The 20,889-nt window shown below is 38.7% G+C and overlaps 1 long non-coding RNA gene across 1 annotated transcript in view; it reads left to right on the forward strand.

The window, feature by feature from the left end:
* The first annotated feature begins 11,730 nt into the window (after positions 1–11,730).
* The window catches only part of LOC310713445, a 54,638-nt gene continuing 45,479 nt past the window's right edge, over positions 11,731–20,889 (forward strand). Inside the window, exon 1 of the long non-coding RNA XR_014529253.1 lies at positions 11,731–12,004. This is a non-coding gene — a long non-coding RNA (uncharacterized lncRNA). The remainder of the gene's footprint in view (positions 12,005–20,889) is intronic.

Consider the following 20,889-nt stretch of genomic DNA (forward strand, 5'->3'; position numbering starts at 1 on the left):
TTACTCATAAAGTTCTGACAGATAAGTTACCCTCTTTGCTGTTATTACAAAAAAATCTCCCAGCTTCGTGGAAATGTTAATTTATTAAAATGCAATAAAAGGAACCTCCAAGTCGAACTCTACACTGCGAATATTTTATAGGTGATGCTCAATGCTCCTGTCATCTTTGCTTCAAATGTTTCCACGTTTGAAAGGTGAAATCACACAAAGTCATACAAAAATCTCTTCCCGCATGCTAGCTGTCACTATCTTCCCCCCAAGATGTATATTTTTGCTTTAAAGAGACAGGTGTATGTAATTTTAATGTCAGCACCAGCATCGCCAAAAAGTGCCCTGGCAATCAGTGGAAAGGTTTAATAGGTTTCCTGTCTTGTTCTTAATTTGCTGAAATTACAAAATCAATACTTTCAGTTGTAGCTGCTGCTACCCGTTTTACTGCTTTAAGATAAAGTCTACAAAGAAAGTAACCTTCACTTTCAATTTGTAGCACCAAGCATCAGGGTGTTCTTGGCCACTAACTAACTAGTCTGTTTTCTCTTATCCAGTAGGAGACATTCAGGAAGTGCCATGTCTCCCTTTAAGGGACACATACATCCTGAAGAGAGCAGTGATTAATAGCAGGCAAATTATGATTGGTTTGTTTGCTGCTGAAAACATCTTCGTTCATCTCTTCTAATGTCACCTCTAACACGAATGGTCTCTTATTTGTTTCTATTCCCAGTTGGGCCTATCTTGTATTTGTGGAGGTGAAGAGCCTAATAATCGGTTCTATATCGTGTATTTCTTGCCATAAGAGCAACAAGCCTTGTTCAGATAGGCATAATGGAGGTTAATATTCTCAATAGCAAGCTGATATCCAAGGCCAGAAACAGGAAGATATAAACCATCTTGAGCCCTGCAATCGACAGGGGAGGAGAGGCCTTGTTGGTGGTGCCACTGCCAGCCAGTTGACACTGAACTGTGACCTCCTCTGCAGCTGCAGCAGTTCCCAGTTTATGGAATGCCCTCCATGGTGAGGTCCATCTGCCTCTCTCGTTATTAACATTCAGGGGGAATTTAAGAGCAGTCCTGTTCATCCAGGCCTTGAGTTTAGAGGGAAAAAACAAGTAACAGGTAACATGACAGAGGTCTATAAAATTATGCATGACATAGAAAAAATTCCTTCCAGTAGCACCTTGTTGTTGCTGTTGTTTAGTCGTTTAGTCGTGTCCGACTCTTTGTGACCCCATGGACCAGAGCACACCAGGCACTCCTGTCTTCCACTGCCTCCCGCAGTTTGGCCAAACTCATGCTGGTAGCTTCGAGAAAAACTACCGTATTTTTTGCTCTATAAGACACACCTGACCACAAGATGCACCTAGTTTTTGGAGGAGGAAAACAAGAAAAAAAAAAAGCTGAATCTCAGAAGCCAGAACAGCAAGAGGGATCGCTGCGCAGTGAAAGCAGCAATCCCTCTTGCTGTTCTGGCTTCTGGGATAGCTGCGCAGCCTGCATTTGCTCCATAAGACGCACAAACATTTCCCCATACTTTTTAGGAGGGAAAAAGTGAGTCTTATAGAGCAAAAAATACGGTAAGTTTGTTATTGGAATGAGCTTTCGTGTGCATCTGAAGAAGTATGCATGCACACGAAAGCTCATACTAATAACACTTAGTTTGTCTCTAAGGTGCTACTGGAAGGATTTTTTTTTATTTTGTTTCGACTACAGCAGACCAACATGGCTACCTACCTGTAAATAGAGAAACCAGATACAGAAAAGCTTTTCTCCCTCTCCCATAATGCAAGAACTCATGGAGAACCAATGAATCTGAATGTTGGGAGTTATAGCCCAAAACAGCTGGAGGGTACGAGGTTGGGGAATGTGGTAAACCACACCATTTATGAGAAACCCTTGAGATTCTACTAATATTTTCAACTGTAATAGATACTTCCACCAGCATACATTCTTGTAGGATATTTCAAAGCATGGAAACAGCATCAGTCTAAATGAACAGCCAAAAGCTATGGCAAATGAAGAGTTGACGGGGATCATCTGTGTCAGTCACTTTGCTTTGACTGGTCCTACAATCTTCCTGCGTTCAGCTCAGCAGGCACTGAACCCCAAATCTATATTTAATTTAGAACGTTGCACCTTTATTCAGAAAACTTTCAACAGCCTTGCTATGATCTGAAGAACAAGGTCATGGAGACCTGTTTACAAGGAGCACCTTTTATGTGCTTGAAGGAATCACAGAGCAAATTCAAGAATATTTCGTTAACAAAATAAAATCCCCGGAAGGATCTTATATCTTCAAAAGATGGAAGGAAAGCATAAGTCTGCTGCTTGTAAGACTTTGTTTATCTTACGAATTTATCCCTGAAGATAAAAAACCATTCCCTTCAGAAAGGGTCATAAAGGGTTGGGGTGGTTGTCTTACTGAAAAACAAAGAATCTCTTCAGCCAAAACTTTTAAAAAATAAAATCTTCAGAACTGAGATAACTGAATAAAGCTAAACTACATTCTCACACTCCTTATTCCATAGCTGTTCCATTGGAATCCAGGGAATCATTTCAGAGACAATGGTTTCAACAATTTATTTTTAAAACAATCTCAATGGTTGTATCATTTGCCACTTCTACCCTGTCCCCTTACATCAGATGGCCTCATCACTAGGCTCCATGGATTCGGCAAAAGAGAACAGGCTCTGTGTATGTGCAACTGTCTATGTATAGGTCCACTACTTGCTTTTGGCAATCTTGCTCTTAGAGTACCCTTAAAATGAATCCCATTGTGTTTAACAGAATTTACTGCCTAATATGCGTGCATAGGATTGCAGCACCAAACAAGTACTTGGTATCCTATGCTGAAAATCACTAGCAACTAAAATCACATTTTGGATGCTGTGCAGCCAAAGTCTCCAAGTCTGTAAAAGTCTGAATTCCAGGGCCTCATGACCCTAATAACCTTGGCTTGAATTCAGACTTTGCCCCCTGTGAGCAGACAATCTCCGTGGAAGGCTTCTTTGATCCAGAGGAATCTTGATGGAGGAACAAAGGAGATGCCAGGTATCTTTGTTATTCCTCTCTCTAATTGCAGTCTATACCTCCTGAAAATCTGCTTTGCAGCATTGGGGTTCAGAGTTCTGTAAGTCATGGTACTGGACCCCTGAGGGAAAGGTGCAGATCGCATCCTCACTTTCTGCCAATATGGACATCCAGAGAGGAACTCTGCTTAGAGGATGCTACCACTGGAGGTGGGAAGTGATTCCCACACATTTATTTGGATATTAAGCCTCCATATATTTGTATTATTTGGAGACAGCAGGGGGAAAGGAGAAATTGGTGAACATTGCCTCCTTTTCTGCCAGTAGTAGCATCCTAAGAGGAACTGAATTTAAAGAATGCTGCTGGTGGTGATGGAAGTCTGGATTCCACCCATTTAGTTGGAAGTCTCCATTTATTTGGACACTAAAGCATCCACATGATACAAAGCAATGAATAATAGGTTAGGAAGCCGAGGGCAGGCCTACACATAAGCCAGATGTAGGGAACCATTGGTTCTCCAGACATTGCTGAACTGCAACTCCCATCATCCCTAGTCATTGACTATGCTTGCCGGGGCAGATGGGAGTTGTAGTTCAACAACATGTGGAGGGCCACAGGTTCTCCACACCTGGCATAAGCCACGATAAACCTCTTCAAGCCACCATCCCAGCCTATCTAGGTGTAGCCACATGTTACTGATATAATGTGACGAGACTGTTGTGTCTCATGCTTCTTCTCACTAAACGGGAAGAAATCCTCTGGAAAAGCAGGGAAAACTTAGACATTTTCTGTAATTTGCTCTGTGTAAGCCAAACTGTACGGTGCACATAGTGTGCAACTGTGCCTAGGTCCTCCAGTGACAACAGTCCTCTTCAGTCATTTCCCACCCCCCACACGATATGGGGAGAGTGGGGAGGCATGTTTCCTAACCCAGCCTTTTCCATTCTGTCACTGTCACTGCTCCTGTCGATCTCCATGTGCCCAGGGTAGAATGCGTGCAGTAGGAAAAATCATCTACACATGGAGGCTAGATTATTGCAATGTTTTATACATGCGGCTGCCTCTGAAGACAGTTCAGAAACTTCAGCTGGTGCTGATCAGCCAAGTATCAGGGCAAGACAGTTTGAGCATATTACACCTATCTTGGGCCAACTGCACTGGCTACCAATTAGTTTCTGGGCCTGATTCAAAATGTTGGTTTTGACCTGTAAAGCCTTAAATATTGCAGGGCTGCAATACTTCAAGAGCCACCTCTTCCCATATGAATTGGCCCGGCCTAAGTCCCTTCTTTGTGTGTCCCTATCGCAAGAGGTCTGGAGGGTGGCAACACAATAACGGGCCTTTTCTGTGGTGGCTCCCTGCTTGTGGAATGCTCTCCCAAGTGGGGTTTGCCTGGCACTCTCCTTACATATATTTAGGCACCAGGCAAAAATATTCCTCTTTTCCCATGCCTTTGGCTAATTAAACAATCTATGGCCTTTTAAACTGCGTGTGGTGAGGGGGTTATTATGCTATTATTCTCCTGCCCTGTGGGGTAGGCCATGAACCAATGGCTTCAAGTTACAAGAAAGGAGATTCCGACTTAATATCAGGAAGAGTAAAATTACTCTTAAAATTAAATATTCAATGACGTTTCAAATTTAGAACACTGTTGCAAGTTAGAATTGCAATTGAGGTTGAGGCATAGAGATCACAACTTCTATATTTTATGAATTTTTACTGCTTTTATTGTAGGGTATTCCTATCTCCTTTGGGGGAAAGGAGTGGGATATAAACAATTTTAAATAAATAAAAATAAAATGCGTAAGAGTGGCAACGTTCGACATAATGCAGAAACATTTGTGTCGATACAGTGCTGTGTCAAATTTTCAGCTGGCTGTTGGAAATGGGGGAGAAATGTTTAATACATAAACATTTTGAAAACCGAACACAAAGTTCCACAGGTTGTTTGCATTAATGTATTAATGCCTTAATGTTCAGGTAACAGGAGCATTATTTGGGAGAAAGTTGGAAAAGCAAGATCTAGAAAGAGTTTTGAGAAAATTGAAACACTTTAGTATGGTAAGGAATTGCAAGAGAATTTCAACTGACAGGCAGCTAGCTATACATGTCAGACCTGAGCTGCTAATTTTTTTATAGGATATGAGACTGTGACTCTTCCCTCCCTTTTCCCCTTCAATATCATTGTAGCTATACACGTCTAAAGGACTGACATTCTAAGCTGCAAGCAGGACACACGCTGTTGTTAACTGCACTCTAGAAAATCTGCAAAATACCACTCTTGAACAACAAACGCATGATCCTCGGAAGAAAGGCTAATGTACCTGTAATGCACAAACACATTCACCTTGGCACTAATGTTTGATAATTTTTGAATAATTTTCATTGGTAAAGAATGCACTTTGTAAAATGGCTCGCTGCTTTTAGCAGGATCCTTCATTTCGCCCCCACAAAATAAAACCATTCTCAAGTTGAACCTCCAGATACTAATGTGTTTAAGTAACAGTGATTATAACTAAACTTGCATTTCTTTCCACAGTAGACTTAATTCAAAACTTTTGGGGCTTTGCCAGTCAGAAACAGTTTCACTGAAAAGCAGAATGGCAACATGAGAGGCGGTTTGGCAATACGAAAACAGGGAAGAGCAGGTTTCTGTTTTCCTGTGACACCTGTGTTTTTATCATGCAGAATTCTGTTCCATTTTTAAAATATGCATTCAGGCATTCAGTTATTATGAACAGTATAAAACAGTAAAATAATTCATAGTAATAGAATATTTACATTAAATTTAACACTACTTAAGACCATTGCTAAATACATTTAAAACCCATTGCTTTCAGTGGGTCTGTTTTGCATAAATTGGGGGCTGTTAACATGTATCTCATATTGCAGTTTATTTTTAAAAATGAAATCTACATTTCTGATTCAACATAATGTAGAAGAGCACTGTGTTATTCATAAAGTGAGTGAAACTGTTTTTATAACTAGTATGCAAAATCAAGCTAAAATTTCTTTGTGCCTAAATTTCGAAATGTAATCTAGCCTATGTATATCCTCACTCTCAACAAGACTTGTTACCATCTGTAGTTTGATTTCCAAACGAAAGCTCTTAGAATACCCCTAAAGGGAGCTTATATTACAACACAATCCTTAGCATATTTACTCAGAAGTAAATCCCATCATGTTTAATAGGACTTGCTGCTTATTACTATAGTTCAAGTCTGCTATCCTGCAGCCAGTGAGGTTGCTTAAGTCCCATTGTCTTGAATGATATTTTGTCAGTCTATGTGCAGGATTGTAACCCAAGGAGTCTATCTTTGAAAATCAGCTGAAGAATCTAGTAAGTAGCATTCTTCCTTTAGAAATTTACACTAAGCAACACATCTCATGCTACAATTTCCTTTAAAACATTAAAATGTCCCCATTAAGAAGTACCAGCAAAAAACAGTTCATAGAGATGGTGCTTTAAATTACCGATTAATTCAAATCTGTTTGATAAGCTTTAAGAGCACTAATTGATATCAGACAACATCTCTGAGGCTACTCTGCTACAAGTACCACTGAATATATAATGTCACAATTATCATGAAATATTATTAATGGAACATAATCTTAAATGTTCAGCATAGATTTCATATTAAGGTAGACTAATGAGATATTTGAGAAAGTTCCTAACTTTCCACGTGCCCATTTTTGATGCTTAACAGCACAATCCTATGCACGCTTACTGAGTGTGTATAGGATTACAGCATTAAATTGTTAATGAATAATTAACATTTTAAATATATCTTACACTCCCAGTTGCACAGAGTTCGTGCAACCATATCGTGCAAGTGCAAAATATTTAAATGATTTTGCATGAAGTATGTTGCTGTTTCACATAATAATAGGAAAAGTTGTGCATTGTGAAAATAGAGCTGGGCGATCTGATGTTTTATAGGGATGCTGTTACTGCTGCCAGTCTGTATGTTGATGAAATGAGAAATAAGAAAGAGAGGGGGTGTTTTCGCAGTATGCTTTGAAAGATCTTCGCTAGAGCAGCCCTGTGTAGACAAATGGGTCTAACATTGTTCAAATATATCCTTTTCTTTGTTTGGAACAAAGAAGTAGAAACTCTGGAGCTCGGACCATTAACATCCAAGTTTCTAAGCTTGCAGACACGCCAGCAGTCCCAGTACAACATCCCTACAGTGCTGGTAAAATACCACATTATGAGACACACTAACCTGATGCGAGAGACTATATATACACTCTGTTCTAACTTAAGTGCCTATTTGGAGATACAGCAAGTCTTAAGGGTCAAGTGATTCATCCGATACAGCTCTGCAAAAAATTTCATGCTGTTGAGTGTTTAATAAATATTCTGAATGTGTTACAGGCAGGCGGAATATAAAGGGCATGTATACTTGCTATTAATATAGCATTAAATTGCTCTCTTTTTTTTTGCTCACGGTCCTAAAAAGTTGCATTGAAATAAACGTTGCACATTAGTGGGATTATAAATACAATAGTAAAATTAAATTTGGTTTTAATCTATAAAGGGCAGTGGCATAGCGTGGGGGGCAGGGGGGGCCGGCCGCACCGGGTGCAACATCTGGGGGGGGGCGCTCGCACTCGCAGCTCTCTGCCCCTACCTGGCTCACTCTCTCTCTCTCACTGCAGTGCTGGCTGTGCGAATCTGATCCAAGCCGCCGGGTCGCCACCCACTGTGGAGGGGGGGGGGTGCCAGGCATGCGGTGCGGTTAGGGGGCGCAAATTACTTGCCTTGCCCTGGGTGCTGACAACCCATGCTATGCCACTGATAAAGGGGGTTGTCAAGCCATACTATTAGTTTCCTGCTTTTGTGTAACGCTCACCAACATCTTTTTACCATTGCAGTCAGAACAAGGAAAATGTTTCTTAGGTCTCCTTTGCTATAATATATAGCAATACAGGGTTTTGCAATGTTTCACACAGTTTTCCCTAGTATATTAATAGGGCAATCCTGTGCACATCTATGCAGAAGAGCATTGATATCTACAAAGAAGAAAGCCCCAATGATATCAATGGGAATTGGTTCCAGTTTGCATTTAAAGGATCCACATTGTCTGAAACAATCTGCAAACTGTAACATAGCGAGCCTTCAAAATTCTCACATCTCTTGCAATGCTGGCAATGCTGTTGTCCAACCAAGTCATGAGTACAAAAATGCATATACTAGTGTACAGTGTCTATAAAAGGCATATATTAATGACAATAACACACAAAAATGCATTATGTTAGGGGGCATTTCTCTGAAAAATGTGTATATTAGGCAAAATTGCACACAAATATGCAAATTAGAAGAAATTCACTGATGAATCTTCATGAGGACTTCTTTTTAAAGAAAAATCACAAACTGAAGTGGAACTGTGGAGAACTGAAATTAAGATTGGGAAAATGAGAAACTGAGAGAACCCAAAATTGTCAGATTTGCCCATCCTTCCTTGTAGGAAAGTCTATTTTATGATTGCAGTCAAAGGAAAGTTAATGAAAGCTGCACACTTGAAAGTCCCATTGAATTCTATGGCACTGACTTCTAAATAGACACACATAGGATTGCTCTGTGTTAAGTAGTGCTGAAATCTGCTCCTCAGTTTCTCCAAAGTTTTCTTCCCATCCAAAATTGTTTTCTGTTTTTCTGCCTCATTCTCTGGGTACTTAAGAATTTCTTCAGAATTTTGTAGGGCGCAGAGATTTGAGTTTAGGTTTTATCATTTTGAGGTGGCCAAAGACAGGTTCCTTCCCCCCTTTCCATTAAAACTTGATCTGGCAGTCTAAAGCCTTCCCATTCCCAGTTGCCCACACTTCCTGAAAGGAGAAGGAGTTATCTCAGGATATCTTCCCCTGGGCTTTAATTGAGGTACAAAGTGCAGAGCACAAGAGAGATGATTTGTAGAATGAAAAAAAGGACGTTCACAGGTAGTGATTGATGATTCTGTCAATTTTAGGTGCTCTCTGTTTCTCATTTTTCCAATCTTAAATTCAGTTCTCCATATTTATGCAGTAATTTGAGTTTTTTATAATTAAAAAATCCCTGTGAAAATGTTTTAGCATTTTAGTGCAGATTTGTCCTAATAAACACATTTTTGTATGCACTCCTGACAAATGCACACATTTTTGCAAGTAACATGTCCTTATCCAATGCATTGTTGAATGTCATTTTCACTAGTATGTGCATTTATGTGCACACTTTATCATAATGTATGCACTGATGTATATGCCGCTTGGCTAGAGAACTGCACTGAAAAATTCAGAAACGTGTGAATTTTGAAAGACAGCTGTGTTATAGTTGCATTGCCAAGTGCAAGTTGGCTAAGTTTGCCTTTAAATGCAAACTGGATCAGAAATCTGCCCCACCCCTATGACAGCCCTCAACCACCACAAAAGTAAGGCAAGCAGAGCAAGAGAAACTTGCCCCCCATCCATGAGAATTTCACTGAAATTTTCTCTTCCATTTGCACATTTTTGAACGCAGTTTCTTTTCGCATTAATGGATGTGTGGTGGTTCAAAAATGCAGCAGAAATTTCTGGTGTAGTACTGGTGTCAAGGCAAACCAGTTAGTTTAAAACAGAAACACACACACGGGCTCAAAGGCATATTGGTATGCTCAACAAGAAGTTTTATGTGTTTCTCTCACAAGCTCATTGCAAACATATTTGCTAAGTGCACAGCTATAACAGGGTAAAAGAATGCAAATGGAATAAATTGCTCATGTTCATGATGGAAGGGTATTGTTGCTTGAAATAAAGAAAGTTAATATAGTATAGTGGGGGGACAACAAAACAAGCATTGTTTTCCTATTTGATTGCATATGGCAAACTCAATGAAATCCCACTGAAGGCTTTTTATCGGGGCACATGAAAGCAGTCAGGCCATTGTTTTTGCATATTGCCATCACTCAGCTGTTACTCTAAAGGAAGTCAACCGAGTCATTTATGTAAAAGTGTTTCGGGTGAAGTGGAAGTTAAGGGGATGCTTGAAGCATAGTGGCACTTCTCTTCCCAGCTGGCATGCATTTCCGACGACACACTGCATGGGGGTAGCATAGGTGCTCATGTAAATGATATTTCAGGATCTGCGGTCTTTGTTTACAGAGATAAAACAAAACTGCTATCTTGATTACGCTGTTTTGTAATCCAGAAAGAGGTCTATAAGCAGCACTGAAACTTAACCAAAATTTCAGATGGCACACACAGCACACAGAACAAGAAGGGGTTTCAAGCGAGGAAGGCTGCCTACACTTCCTTGACAGCATGTCACATTGAACTATTTAAGTAAGGACTGAGCTATTGGTTCCATTGACTTCTGTAAGGCTTAACAAATTTGGGCCTGATCCATTACAGCAGGTCTTATCATTAATTCTTGATTACCAGTTCCTTATGGTCTGTTTCATATGGAAGTATGACATATATCTATTTCAGCTCTTCTCTCCCCCCCCCCTTTTAAAATAAAAGGCTGTCATCTGAGGCAGAATCTGTTCCTAAGCATACTTACTTGGAAGTAACCCCACCACCACCACCACCACCATTCATACAGTATGAGCCTGTTAAGATTTCTCTTTTTCTTTTACCCAAAAAGAACCAAAGAAAATAAGATTCCTTCAGAATAAATTGTGTTTATCCACAAACACAATTTTTATTGGTTCATAAACAACACGGCACAAAATTAAATGTGTAAACTGTAATATGTATAAAACGAAATAATTTAAAAGATTGCATTGCCTGCAGTTTTAGCTATCCGTGTATTTATAATTTGCAAAGGAAATTCTTTTGTACCACTCTTCTGACTGACTAGAATAGGTGTCATCCTTTGATTTATTGATGTCTTTGCTAATGCTCCCCCAGTGCAGCCCACACCTTCCCCTCTATCCCTATCCTGCTCCTTTATTTCTGCTTGTCACTCTTCTGTTTTTAATGTATGTGGCTAATAAAATCAGTTTTATTAGTCACATATTCTACATCCATTCCATTCCATTTCATGAAGTAGCAACTGGGAGGAAAAAGGGAGGGGGGAATCAGCATCACCACAAAGCCACAGTCTTTTTCTAAACTGTAATAAGGCGAATCTGCTCATACTATTATAAACATCTTACCTTCAAACCAGAAAGCAGATAAGGGTCTCATTTACAAAACATCACTGCAGTCATTCCTATGGGCCCATCAAATATTGAGGCTGAGACTGGGTGGCCACAGAAAGCAAGCACTGAAAACTTTATTTCCTTCCTGAATTATTCCATATATTAGAATTGTTTGGTAACAAGACTGGGCTTTTTTTGGGGGGGGGGATGCCATAGTATTGCAGTCAAGGTTGTAATTTTCCATCATACAAGATTCGTCAGCATTAGTTCTTATTAGTAACTGAATCCATAATTTTCAGTTTTAGGGAAATGCTGCCTTCCAATTTGATGACGCCTTTCTGTATGTATACAGAATATTGCCAAGATTGTTGCTAAATTTGACATGGCAAAGTGGACGGCGGCAGAGATGTTGCAACTCCATATTCCACAGAAAGGTTATACCGTAAAATTTACATTTTCCATAAAGTATAAGAAGCCACCATTTTCTGTAATCCCACAGCAGCAAGGAAATGGTGGTACAGAAGAAAACGACCCTATCAGACACATTTCATCATGCCTGCTATCCATCGCTATCTCCTTTCCCCAGCATGATTATCCTATATCTTCCTTCTCTTCCCCCCCTCCGACCTAGAAATATGCTAATTTTTAGATAAAAAAAATAAACTGGTTATCGAGCAAAATAAAAATAAAAATGGTTAGTACCGATTAGGCCACTAAGGTATCTCTCAGCAAATGTTTTCTGATTTAAAGAAAAGGCTACTAAAAGTATAGACTGGATGCCTCTAGCACACAGTGATGCATGTATTTCTTGGCGAAGGCACAATAGAAAAGCTGTATCCTAGAAGTAGACGACATAAACATGGAGCAGGGATCCTGCAGTGGTCAGTATGGTGTTTTTATTTCATGCTGAAATTGCCATATCTTAGATGCACATTTGTGTCATCAAACCCATTTAAGCTAACTACAACCATTTTCCATTTTTGTACTGCTTCAGCCTTTATTACGTGGGTTGTTGTATGTGTGTGTGTTTTTACACTTCAGGCAAATATGTGTATTGGCATATTGGATTTAGGCATGCATCTCCCTAGTAAATAATGCTACTTCGCATTTTGGTTTGGGATGCTACTTTCCTTGAAGATATTGCATAAGAAAAAGAAGCTCTTGCATAAAAATGTGGAGGAAAAATAGATACAGATCATATAGATATGGGTGGAACGGTATAGGCAATAAGTATACCATATGGGTGTTCATTCAGGCTAATGATGTAGTAAGGACTGTAAGTTTTCAAGTTCTATTGCATACAACACCTGGGTGTTAAACTGGTCCTAATTTTATGGATTGTTAATTTCCCGAAAAGGATTCACCACAGCTATTCTTGAAAATTGCAGCTACTGTTTTCTATTGATGTTGTGTGTTACTTTTCATTTAAGGATTTTTTAAAAAAAATACAATTGAAGATTTCTGTGTACAAGCTGCTATTAAATTTGATGAAATCTATGATCAGCTACACAATAGGAACCTATTAAGGCTGTGTAATGTTCTAATTGGTAATATTTAATAGGGGGATATGAAAAGGCTATTGCGTATGTTGGTCGTTTGTTTTTTTGAAAAAAGCCATAACTTGGTAGGAAAAGTTTTGTAATATATCTTGAGCCAGATTAAATTTGCTTATACCTGCAATTATGTACAGTAACAACAACGCACCGACCGCTTTAAGTGCTTCCATCCTTTTTAAAACCCAAAGGAAATTGTATCTAGGTAACACTGCCACCTATTGTTTAAATCTGATAGCAGCACCGTTGCAGTTTCTAGAGCTCATCTTTGGAAATATGCTTAAGAGATGCTTAAAATGCCATGTTATCTTTGCTTAGTTTTTAAGGGTAGGGAAGTATTAGGAAATGAGATATAAATTAATGCTGACAACAATATAAACTGTTAAAATCACTGTAATATGATCAACGTTTTATGCAGTGTTGATTGTGAGCATAATCACATATGAAGTATTAAATAAAGATGTGCTCAAAGTCAGAATTTAAACTTTTTGCAGCATAAGCATAACAGGTGTCTAAACTCAAATTTCCATTGTTTCTAAGTGTAAGAAACCCAAATATACCCAAGTTGTCTTTCTTTCTTTCTTTCTTTCTTTCTTTCTTTCTTTCTTTCTTTCTTTCTTTCTTTCTTTCTCTCTCTCTCTCTCTCTCTCTCTCTCTCTCTCTCTCTCACACACACACACACACACACGCTATCCAGTTTTGTAGTAAAAGGTTAATCAGATACAGGTTTAAATTATGCACTGCGGCCGTCAATCCTATCCAACTCCAAAGAGTTCCATTAAGTTCAAGGCCATTAATATCCAGCAAGATAATATTTGGGCCTGTGCATTAATAAGAAAACATTTAAATAAATGTACAATTACTTTAGCACAAGCTGTAAATGGCAAAGGATGGAAAACAAAATTTCCTGTTAGTTGCAAAGAAGTCAAACAAAAATTCAACATGTCTATGTAAATACAAAACACATGTGATAATACATCAGCCCGGAAAAAAATATTTCAGAGCAAATAGGAACCTGCATACAACTATATAAAGTACTATCAAAACTAAGTATAAGAAAATGGAAAACTACTTACATTACTTGGAAGCCAAATTGCACTGAAATATTTGTTCAATGACATTTTGGTGTCTGCTTCATAACTAAGGGAAGCAGATATGTATTTCACATTGCCAGTTTTACATGCTAGACCCTCAAAAGAGTTGGAAGCCTGCTTTGGAGTTTAGAGGGGAGATGCTAATTTATATTTATTCTTAAACCGTTCAGACCTAAATGTAGCTACATTTCAAAGATCATCATATAGAATATTAGGAAAACAGAGTCTTGAGACAGCATTAGAGTTCAGTTTAAATAGGAAAAAACATTCCAATTTAAAGATTGTTCTAGTACTATAAAAACCTTTACCAATATATAAATATTTGAATTAGTAATACTGGGTTTTAAATTAGACTCATTCCTAGCTTTTAGAGGATAACTGTGAAAGTTTGACTGGCATGCATCAAAATAACACACACACACATATTCCATGACTTTAATTATTTTGCTGCTACAGAAAGTTACCTATCAAGCCATTCTCACAGAAGCAACCCGATAGTCAAGCGATTATAGTTTCAATACAACAAACAAGTCAGTAGCAAGCTTCAAACCTGTTGGCATTACAAAAGCAACTGATATATAGTATTTCCTTCTCGGTGCAGTATCATTTTCTCTGTACTGTAATTCCTAGGTTTCCATTGCACTGATGTTGAAATTGAAGAGGAATGAGAAACTGAAATGTATAAAACCTAGAAAAAGAATTTTGCACACAACTTTATCCTTAAACCAGTTAAGTTGTAGCCCTCGAACAATCTGAGAAGATGTCAGTTGTAATACTTCCAAATCAGTCCAAACAAAGTCTCTTTAATTTTGATGAAGCTTACTTGAAAGCCAGTACATTTTGGCTCGCATCCTAAATTGTCTGCATATCGGATCAGTGTAAGGTTTTATTAAGGTAATGAGAAAAACCTAGATTGTATTCAGATATCATTGCACCTTTATGTAATTTAAATATGTATAGTTTTGCATTCACATATGCAATTGATTCAGTTATTTTACCACAGATTGGTGGATTTTAACTACCAATAACTAGGACACAACTAATGCAGATTAGGGCCTTGAAATCTAAAAAATTAAAGAACTGTGATGCATTCAGTCAGGTTTTGGTGGTGCATAACACTTGTTGGATTTCGAAAAGCACCTGTGAACCCTCATTTGCTAAAACCAACAAAACTTATTTCACCATAGAAAAGTTCTAATACTTGGCTTTCTGTTGTACTCCCCATTTCTTACAGGTGACATGCAGAATTTAACCAGACATTTAAACATTTAAAGCTTTTGAAACACGATTGTGAACCAAGGAGCCAAGGCAAGAGACAGTAAACTGAAAAAAATAATAGTTTGAAGCTTGCTAAAAGGACCCTTGAACATAACTCATGAGGTGGAAACTCACAATTTAGTATGTGAGAAATTAATAAATTCCCCTCTTTCTAAAAATACGTACATTCAAATTTGGAAGAAAGAGGACATTAAGATTTCAGAAGCTGGGTATCTAATTAGTGGATTTCATTCTGGCATACAGTTGAAGGCAATTCAAGACAGATAAATTTGTGCATATTAATAGTAAAGAGCACACTTGTTAGAGGGCTTGTATGCTAGCAAGGGTAGCAAAATCTAGCAAAAGTACAATTTTACAAAAGCAGAAGAGGGATGGAAAATAATGCCTCTGAGATGAGCTGCCCTTGAGAACAGATACTACGTTCAAATGCATTTTAAAATGCATAGGAAATATGGTTATACTCCAATAGCTAACATCATCATTACTTTTATATCTTAGCTTTACTAGATCATTGCTTTAAATGAGCATCACAAAAGCAATGGAGCTTTCGTCTCCACATTACATTTTCTTGATAATCATTTTCAATTCGCCCCCCTCCTTTCCATGTCATCATTTTAATGTAAATCTTTTTCTTTTCAATAAAATGAAATGATTAAGTAATCCTGCTTTTTGCATGATTAAAGATGACAGATAGGCTTGGCTGGATAAAAATCAAGGCTCCTTGCAGAATCTGTGCACCTCACATGTCAGAATCCTTCCAGTTTGCTTAGCACTAATGACAGGACAGGGCGGGGGGGAATTACCATGTCCACAAAGTGTCTAGAAAGAATAACAAGCTACCAAGGACCTACCTTATATTATCTACAGCTTCAGATAAATAGTTCCTTTAAATCATTTTCTGTAATTAACCATCAATGAATTGTTTTGACAGAACATTAACAGATCAGTGACTACTGCAGGGCTGTTTAATAGCATCCTATACAGCACCCTGAGAAAAGCAATATAGGAAGAATATTGAACATAAAACACCAGAGCTTAAACTGTGTTTTTCTTCATCAAAATTCCAATAGCTAAATATGATTTGATTTTAAAAAACAGGGAGGAAGGGAAGAGAAATTTGTGGTCTTTATCCATGTTTATTTCCTTTTAACAACCCTATGTTAAATATGCATTCCCTATGTGGAATATGCATTCATCCTTTTTGGACTCAGACATGTAAACTAGAAAGGGAAATTGCAGTTCACTACATACATACATACATACCACTATTGTCTCTAGACCCAAAGCAGTGCTAACAAGGCCATCTCTGACCTCCTGTTAACCAGGCTCTTGTAATTAATTCAGCATGACATTGAAACTATCTGTTAAAAATCTTCCTTCCTTCCTTCCTTCCTTCCTTCCTTCCTTCCTTCCTTCCTTCCTGTAAACATTCCTGAAGCTAGGGTATCTTGTTGTTGTTGTTGTTGTTGCTGCTGTTGCTGCTGCTGCTGCAGAGAACAGCCATTAATCTGCTACCACATACTTGGGTTTGCAAAAAGCACCACCTCCCTATGCATTTTGCCAGATCAGACCATAAATACCACAACATTCCCTGGCCTAAGTTTTGTAGACATCTGTATCATGGTAGCACTGCATTTCTCTTCTTTGACAGATGAAATTACTATTCTTTGATTATTATTTTTTTACTGCCCCCCCCTTCCCTTCCCCCTTTTCTGATTATGTTCTGGATGGCAAAATTTGGGCCACAAAATGCTAATTTCTAACCTAACACCATGACAGCAATCACAGCCATCACAAGGATGGAATAAAGAGAGCAATCTAACATCCAGGGATATGAATTTCTGATCAGTGGCTGGCAGACTGCCGTGAAAGCTTACAGTAATCCCATTGGACAGCTCGGGTTGATGAAGCCTGGGAACAGGCAGCCACAATGTAGGGTAGTTCACAATTGCAAGCATTTGTCCATAATTTAAAGCTATATGAGAAGTGGAGAGTATTCATCTGAACAACAAGCTGTAATTTAACTAGAGTAACATTTACATAGTTTTTAACCCATTATGTCCTTTTGTCACACTGACATTTCCTTCTTTAAATGTGTGTGTATGTGTGCACAAACACACACAACTGCACACACACATTCTCTATATTAAATGCACATATCTGAGAAACATCTAGAAAGCCCAGTTATCACTTAGGCATATTAAATTTCATTGTGTAATTTCACAAAAATCAATGTTGTGTTTTAAAGTATAAAGAGCCTTAATCATGAAATATCTTACTTGCATTAACAATGCAGTGAAGTCAATGGGGTTTTCCACTGCATAAGCAAATATTACTTAGGAGTTAATTCTGACACCTTTACTTACAATGGATAGTATTTTATTGTAGGCTATGCACAAGTCGAGTACTCACCCAAATTAAATCCAGAGCTTTGCAATTCTAGTGAATGCTATTATACTGGATACGTTGCTACAAACTCATTTTGACGGATACAAAGAGGGGGATGGTATCAGCAGGAGCATTAGTCATTGACTTCTATGGCGAATTGTTCCCAATTCCATTTGATGTAAGTAAGCAGCTGGCCATTTGAGGCTTAAACATATCAACATATGAACCCACCTGATTCTGGGTGAGGCTATATTGATCCAGCTAGCCCCGTATTGGCAATGCTTCCCTGTTTCCCCAAATGTCTTCCTGAGAGCCCAGTTTAACTGAAGATGCAAGGAATTGAAGCTGAAGCCTCCTTCATGCAAAACTACAGTTCTTCTCAAGGATGCACTAGAGATCCTTGGCTGGTTCAGAGAGATTAGGCCTGACGAAATGGATGGCGAACACTGTGAAATAGTTCTTCTTGCAATCCAAGTATTCACTTTGATTGCACAAAGAATTCCAGGGGTTTCTGGATAAGGTAGGGTTCTCCTACTATGAAGGCCTTCTGCATTAACCTCCCAGAAGGGGGACAGCTCTGCAAAGAGCTCCACCCACCCTTGACTTGAACCATGAAGGTGACAAATACAGAAGGCCCATGTATGCTCTGGGTCAGGGAAGCCTTGTTTAAACACTGTGGCTTGAATCCTAAGATAAATTAACTTAAGGAAGTTCACAAAATACATGTCCCCCAAACCCACTTTTTTTCTTAGAATGCTCTTCTGAGGACCAGGAGACTGTGGTCCATGAACTTCCTTCTTTGAACTTATTTAAAGCTGAAATCCTATATACTTAAATGGAAGGGAGAGCCATTGAGGTCAGTGGGGCTTAATTCTGAACACACACACACGAGAGAGAGAGAGGATAGCACTTTAAGTTAACTTCTTTTAGAACAGGCATGGGCAAACTTGGCCCTCCAGATGTTTTTGAGACTACAATTCCCACCATCCCTGACCATTGGTCCTGTTAGCTAGGGATCATGGGATTTGTAGGCCAAAAACATCGGGAGGGGCGAGTTTGCCTATGCCCATCCCTGACCATTGGTCCTGTTAGCTAGGGATCATGGGATTTGTAGGCCAAAAACATCGGGAGGGGCGAGTTTGCCTATGCCTGTTTTAGAATGTTCAGTGCTATTTAGGGCTGTCCCTCTTTGAATGAATTTATTATTTCGGTCACAGACCAGTTCCAGCCCACATATAATATCAAGGAAGTCATAAAATATGATAGGGATACATTTGAATTTGGAATTAGGTATAACAGGGACAATACAGATGTAGTAACACTTAAAAATATATAGATTAAAATTTAGCAGTCCCTCTTTCTTTTATGAAGATCTCCTGCCCACCAGTGATCATTTCTGGAGACCACAGGTGGCTGCAGAGGCGCAAGATGGGTGGGAAACTTTCTAAGGATCCAAGCAAATCTTTTTATAAAAAAAAATTCTACAAAAGGAGGGCAGGGATTATTTTCTATAGCACTATGTGAAGTAATTTGTATTAAAGAACTCACCAAAATGCAAGCAGTCATATTAAAGATATCGCTTGTAATCAATAGTTTCTCCCTACTGATTTCAAGCATGTTTTAGCATTTTAACTTTTGTATGTTTTAAAGTAGGGTAGTATTTTTTTTAATGATCTTATTGTTTAATCTTCTTGTAAACTGCTTTGAGACTTTTTTCAAGCAATCAAGCAGTGTATGAATTTTGTTACATAAATAAATAAATAATGAGAACAAATATTCAAGAAAAGTAGACAAAATATATATCACTATTAGATACACACATACTTATATTCTGAGGACTGAAGGAAGCTCTCGCATTAAGTGATAAAAATTGGTTCTTATTATTTTCATTTTGAAAACCATGGCATTTATGGAAAGTACAGCCATTAGAATCTATTCTTTTTAAAAACAAACAAACTCCATTACCAGTTAAGAAAGAAACTGCAGTTTGTTAAGTTCATACTAAATTATGTACTCCAAAACTCCCTACCAAAATTCTTTCTACAAGCTTTCAGCAGAACCAGGCTTTTGATACTGCAGGTGGACTTTCTGCCATTGCATCTTCACCACACTTTCAGTCCAGTCCATCTAATTTGAACTGTAGGCAGCTTCATTCTGTATTCTGTGAAGAATGATGTGGATGCTGAAGGAATGTTAAATTATACAACCTGGTGGAAATGTACAGCCTGGCATACAAATGCATAATATATACAAATGTATGGACTTTGCCAAACCATCCAATCCTTCCAAATGCAAATTCATCATATGGCAAAGGTGTGGAACTTGTACAGTGGTACCTCGCGTTACATACGCTTCAGGTTACATACGCTTCAGGTTACAGACTCCACTAACCCAGAAATTACCTCGGGTTGAGAACTTTGCTTCAGGATGAGAACAGAAATTGTGCTCCGGCGGCGCGGCAGCAGCAGGAGGCCCCATTAGCTAAAGTGGTGTTTTAGGTTAAGAACAATTTCAGGTTAAGAACAGATCTCCAGAACGAATTACTTAACCTGAGGTACCCCTGTATTGTTGGACTGTAACTTCTACAATCCTGGCTTTTGACCATCCTGGCTACAGCTGATGGGAGCAGGTTCCCCATCTTTGACATAAGGTCAAGAAGGACCACAAGATACACATAGTGCCCACTTACCAGCAGATTTTTTAAGGTGTCAGATTTAATATGGCAATTATTATATGAGCCTTATGCACTTTTCTTTCACTGCTGTCACTTGCATTGTATGGAATCCAGTGCCTCAAGAAGTTGTGGTGTGCATTAGATAAAAATGCACACAGGATAACTTATCAAGAACTATTAGATGTGATACTAAAATGTGCTCTACATTCAGAAGAAGCCCCTCTCCGAAAAATAAAAATAGAAGGCAGGCATAAAAGCTTGAAGCAGTTACAAGAGCATCAGAATAAAACCAGCAACACATACTGGGCTAGATGGTCTGTTTCCACAAGTCAAATTATTTTGCTGTTATGCTCAAAGACATTTGTTGAGATCCTTGCTTGATTCAAGCGGACTATGGACAAGTTTATTTCTCATCTACTCTATGTACAGTGGTACCTCTAGCTGTGGACACGATCCGTTTCGGGGTGCCGTTCACAACTAGAGTGGGGCTTCTGCGCAAGTGCAGAGTGCGATAGAGCACTTCTGCACATGTGCAAAGCGTGTAGAACGCTTCTGCGCATGCATGAAGCATGCAGAACACTTCTGCATGTGCGCATGTGGCAAAACCCAGAAGTATACACTTCTGGTTCGCAACCCAAAAAGCCGCAACGTGAAGCAAACGCAACAAGCGGAATGATTGTACGTTGTCTTTCATTTGCTTACTAGCATTATTTTGAGTCTACCTACCAACTATCATCAGTCAGATACCCACACCTCTGATCCAATCTTCGCTATATGGG

This window comes from Podarcis liolepis (assembly GCF_965112155.1).
Source record: "Podarcis liolepis genome assembly, chromosome: 8".
Taxonomy (NCBI): Eukaryota; Metazoa; Chordata; class Lepidosauria; order Squamata; family Lacertidae; genus Podarcis; species Podarcis liolepis.